Source organism: Atta cephalotes (assembly GCF_000143395.1).
Source record: "Atta cephalotes unplaced genomic scaffold scaffold00056, whole genome shotgun sequence".
Classification (NCBI taxonomy): Eukaryota; Metazoa; Arthropoda; class Insecta; order Hymenoptera; family Formicidae; genus Atta; species Atta cephalotes.
The window spans coordinates 186,243-192,692 of NW_012130120.1; positions in this window are offsets into that span (position 1 = coordinate 186,243).

Sequence of the window (6,450 nt, forward strand, 5' to 3'; positions counted from 1 at the left end):
GATTATTTTTTCAATTAAAATAATGCAATTGAAACAACATCATTTTTTTCAATGTATTTTTATTATATACATCAACTCCTTCATCATCAACTTAACGTTACTCATGTTGAAAAATTTATATCTTAATTATATTCCTTTGAGTATTAAGCGACAAAGACGCTGTGCGATACTTAAGTACAAAATGATGCATAATATATTAACGTCAAACTCTTTTTAGTATTAAGATTAATATATGCGCATTGAAAATCTGATATTTTAATGATATTCTCGTGCGTGTTATACGGCAAAAGTCAAAATGTGGTAATTGTTACTTAATCGCAACAAATTGATTTATAATATATAGGCGTCAATCTCACTATCTTTTTTTTTAATTATTAACGTAATTTTAATACACGCGTTGAAAATTTTGTATCTCAACTATTCCTCTGGAGATTAATGTAATATAATCGCTATTTAATTATGATGAATTTATATACAATATATTGATATCAATCTCACTATCTTCAGCATGCATCCTCAGAGAAACTAAAATATGAAATCGTCGATATTCTCAAGGCAGATCTTATCCGCCTTATTGTTATGATGGCAGATTATGAATTATTATAGGTACGCGCATTATATAAGTGCAGTTATAGGGAAGATCGAGCGGATTTTAATGATCCGTTCTATAAAGCATTACTCCGCCATATACTCGCGCTTATCTGGCCACCGATCTCAAAAGGAGTCGGTGAAAACGTTGGGAGAGTCTTTGTTCATTGGCACAGTGGACTTCCTCGAGGAGTGTAACTTCGAAAGCGAAGGCAACCAGATATGTATACACTTGCACGCAGACGTTTCGTGTTCGTGACACGTCGATCAAGAGTTTGTGCTTACTTAAAGCATAATTTGCAACAAAAAGGAATGAAAGGTCGCGTGTAATCCATTTCATAAAAGGAGAATAAATGAAGATTTGATAAATCGAGATCTATTAATCGTCCGATTTAACATATTATACGCTCGCTTCTTTTCACGTCACGAAGAAAATAGAAGCAAGTAAAACGATATACCTAGGCCTAATTGCAAAATATTGAAAAGGAAAAATATTTACGCAGAGATTGTGGAAATTTAAAGAGATAAAATAAAAATGTATCCATTGTATGGAAAAAAAAATGTATTCTTGTTGATAATGTAATTACGTATAACACTATTTCTTATCGTAATTAAATACACTTCATTAATGTATTCTATGTTATGTTTAGGAGAGAAAGATAATATTAAAATGAAATAAATATCAATATGTAATAAGTTATACGATACACAAAGAAAAAAACAAATTAAGTAATAAGAGAATATTGGCCTTTTTTCATAAACTGAGAAAATATAATTAATTAAAAATATAATATAAGATATATTTGAAAACAATCGTCTTTACGTAAAAAGATAGAAAATAATTCGCTATTACAGATGTTTCGCTAATGTTACAAACGACAGAATTGCATGCATAAGTAAAACTTATGGTAAAAAAACTATCTAATAAAAGTCTAGACATATGAGAAAGCCATCTTTTATTGCTATGTTTTAACAATTTTTGAGAGAGAAAGAGAGAAAGAATTAAAAATAGATAAGAAAAAGATAGAGCAGAATGAGAAAAAAAGAAATAATAAATATAAATATGTCTTTCTTGCAGATTTTTGTTAAATTAAGCTATTACCCTGCATACAAAAAACTCGTGTCCAAACTCTTCCTGAAGGGTCTCTAATGATAATCCAGCCGTATGTCACGCGATGATATTGCACGTGCACATATAGTGATCAATAACTGATAAAAATATTCCTGATGTAGCGTTTCTCGTGATAAGAAAGTAAACCCAAACAGAACAACAAGTCATTATGATATCAAAATGATGTCAAATGATTCCAGAATGATCATTAAAAATCATTTTTCAATTATTTCCGATTCATTTTAATGTCATTTTGTACTTTTTTTTTTTTATTGTGACTTGTTTTTTTCCGCTTGAGTATACGTAATAATGAAAATATATACAGTTTTATCCGTATGTTTACGTACTTCATGCATATAAATATGCACATAAAATACTCTTCAGAATGAAATATTCTCTAGATATGCTTTTGACAAATTTCTTACGCCTGCAAATCTCATTTCGTGCGTAAAAAAACTCTCAAGAGACACTGTTATTGCACTCGCAGAAAAACACATGTATACGTCCAAACGAATACTCTTCGTAGATTTTTCACTGATTTTGTATTAAATATTTTGTAAATAAAATTTGCTTCGAGGTAAAACATCGCGTCTTGCAAATGATGTCGATTCGTTTTAAGCTGCACAAACAAATGGACGATTCCAACTAGAAATATTCGATCTTGATTCAATTTTTGAGAAGATCGATATTTTGAACATTAAAGATCGGATTTTTAAATTGCTCCCCCTCTCCCCATCTTTGCGATATTGTTGTGAACCGTTTGTTTTAGCAGAATTGATCTCCAATTTTTCTCGGTAGAGGTGCGTTCGAAAACACTATCCAAGTTACCTAATTACGCAATAAAATATAAGCATGTATATTAATTTATAATAATCCGTATACTCCCTACTCCCTACTTATAAGAGCACCTTTTTTTTCTTTTCAGTTTTTTGTAAATTCATTCTATATGCCCGAAAACTACTTATATCAGAATTAGTATCATGGTCAATAAATTTGTACTAAAAGTAATTATCGAAAAGTAATTACTCGAAGTAAGTAGGAATCGAATCGGTGTCGATTCCATTATCATTTCTGACTGGGTATTTGTAGTGGGACGTATATAGAGTGAGGTTTGTTTCTCTTAGAATGTTCTTAATTTTTCGTAGATATTCGTATTAGGGACGTAGAATGGCGTTGTTTGAGGGCGAAGGCTTTTCAAAGAAACAACGCCGCTCTATGTCCCAAATTATAAATATCTATAAAAAACTAATAATTTCTAAGATCTTGTCTCAATCTGTATAGTTTTTCATAAAAGTTTTTCCGCCAGGATTCCTTATTAAATTATGTACCAATTTAATAATATACTAAACTATATTTTCAGTTTTAACATAAAACTGTGTTTCAAACTCAAATAATTGGCGAATAGTAATAAAAAATATAAAAGCAAAATGTAAATATAAATTTCAAAAATTATTATTACCCAAGCAGAATAGCAAGTTACGATAACATCAAAATGACATTAAAATGAATCGAAAATGATTGAAAAATGACTTTTAATGATCATTTTGGAGTCATTTTGACATCATAATGACTTGTTCTAGAGAAAATAAGACTCATTCGAAAATGTTAATAGTTATTTATTCTGTGCTCATATATATATATATATATATATATATAATAAATAACTTTTATAAAATATATATGATCGCAGAAATATATATAATATGTATTTATATGCAAATGTATCTAAATGTGTTTTTTAATTTCCATTTATAGTATATATAGCTAGGAGACACTGTTTCATTGCAATCAAGCAAAATGTTATCGCGTGATGCTGCGGGTGTTCGTAATAAATTTCGTAGATATACGAGACGCAGGTCCTGTTTGCACGTACGCGAGAGAAGGGAGAAAATGCTGCTTCTCCTTGTTGTCGACGTTGTCGTCGAATAGAACGAGACGATATAACCTGTTGCTGTCGAGAGTACCAACATAAGGAAGGAGGAAAAAGATTGTAGTTTATATCCATCCATCTCGTAAAACCTAATGGTTTAGTGCGATGCAGATACGATCTGTACGAAGTACGAGAAAATGGGAGAAAACATCGACATGTAAGAGGATGCGGTTGGGTCTTTTCTTCTTTTTCCTTAGGACTCTCGTTACACATCTACAAATCCACAAACGACATACTCCGCCAACTCCGCGATGTTATTTCCGTCCTTTGATGAAAGACTGTTACCAAATGCCGAGGTCTTTGGACGGAAGAGTGTTCGCAAGATTTGTTTTTCACTTTTTTGACTCTTTCTCAATAGAGAACAAGTTATATAAATCAAGATTTATACATGCATATTGTATATCATTTATTATTACAATTTATTGTAGCAAAATATCATTGATTATTCTACAATTGATTACACTCCCAATTATGTATATAATTATATATACTTTTAATTGTGATGTAAAAAACACTTCGGGTATCATTTATAAGGCCAAAAACTATCCAATAGCAAAAATAATCAAAATGATGACAAATAATCAGCTTGTTACTTGATTACTTTGGGATTAACAATGCAACTTCTGTCGATAAGGAGATTTCATGAGATTCCACGAGATTAGCGTTGAGAATTTTCCGTTGGTCAAGCTCACTCTCGTAAAATTCTCGGCGCAGCAGTACTGATTTCCACTCGTTGCGTGATACACTAATATTGCACAATGTTTTTAATTCCCTTTCTAAGATCATATGCCTTGCTTTAACGCGTCGGGAGGCTTTGAGGGCTCCGTCATGGTCGTTAGTCATGTTATGACACCTTATGAATCTTATTAATGTCTTGACCTGTAGTCATAACTGTGCAATTATACGAATGGTTGAAGACAATAATAGACGTATAATTATAATAGCAAACGTAAGAAAAGATATTTCCATTAATAAAATCGAATTTTCAAACGGGAAGAAAGGATAGGAAATGGAAAAAGCTAGTTGTTGTGTAAAGTAAATTTTTTTTTATATCGCTTTCTTTCTCAACACGCTAAAATGTAGATTTGCTCTCTTATTTCGTAGAATAAGAATGAGGCATAGGATAGGTTCGAATCATTCCGAAGACAAGTTCTCCGTGGACGCGGAAGGATTTGAACGAGATCATGCAGAGATACATTTGCGCAGTTTCCGCAACGCTCGTCTGACGAAGAATACATTCTTCACTCCCGCGTGGAAGGTAGAACTGGATAGAACTTTTCCTTCGTTGGTTCGTGAGCCGCTAATAATAGTAGATCAAGAGAGCGCACAATGACGATTCGTGAAAGGCCCCTCCGCGTTTGCCTTAAATGCTATGTATTAAGCGCAAGCCGATCACAAAGAATGTAGAGAAACGCGCTTGTATGCTCGTATCTCTTGACAGCTGACGGGCGGATGACGAATGCGCCTCTCCGAGAATCGCCTCGTTAACGATTTCGCGTACGGTCGGCCGTTCTTCTTTTAGACATATAGGTCGTCGCAACGACGAGGACAACGCGCAACCGTGTGCCAAGAATTTAGAGAATCGTAGTGGACCGCGGGAGGAAAGGAGTGGGAAATATTCATATTACACGTAAACAATGAATGATTCACGCAACAACGTACGTTTCATATTCTTACAAAAGTACTTTACGACGGTCTAGGATATTTATATTATATCGCTTAATTGTATGCAGTCCGATGTCTCTTTTAAAACGGAGAAGTTATGGAGCGAATCAACTTCGATATATCGATCTGTTTGCTCATTTATGGAGTTATCAGCTGCTTTTAACTTATAAGTTTCAAACAACTCGCCACGAACTTTGCTCCAAGTCTCCAAGACTCCAAAGGACCTTTGGAATCGCCTATGAAAGTGTCCAACAGACAGATTAGATGATTCCGCGCTCATGTATCGACGTCCACATTTGTACCTTTATGTTTAGCGCGAAATGGGATATGAATACACACATATGCTCTATTGAAAATATAAATCATCTTATGTCGTTTTTCAAATAATTATAATAATGAGGGACAAAAGAATATTTCGTGGGTTGACGTATTATCATCGTGAAAGGCCCCCGTCAAGTGCAAAGGAACCGGTGGCGGTTAACGAAAGGAACATAAGAGGAAAAGATACAAGATAAGGAATTATGAAAATGAGTCCCTCACAAGAATAAAATAGAAAAAAGAAAAAAACTTGGCCTTAACCGTAAAGCTGGGTGCAACATAATCATTAAGTATCCACCAGGAGGGAAAGCTCTTCTATAATGAAGGCAACCCTTCTTTATCAAATGGACTTTTGGTCTTGACTCCTAGTTACGAGGGAATGATAGAGACGAGAAGATTGTGCAAGAATGCACCGTCACCACCTGTACTTGTTTCGTCATTTCGTGATCATGGTTTTGAACAAGCTTGACGGTGATGTTTGAGCTGATCAGCTCACATTACTTTCGCCAATCAAACTCGAATCGCCAATATGAACCGCGAATATGAGTTCCAGGATTGTTTAGGATTCTTTAAGATAAACAGAACAGCTTTGGGAATAGACGAAAATATTCATCTGCAGTTATGAAGATGGCATCATCACAATATTCCCAGGCATATTGTGAGATAATTATAGTATGTTAAGATATTGGTGATAGGAAGATATCAATAATACCAATTAAAAATTTAATAAAATTATCTGAAGAATGTACAGGTGTGTATTACGGTAATAAACGAAATCCTTTTGCCATTCATCCTGATATATATATATATATATATATATATATATATATATATATAT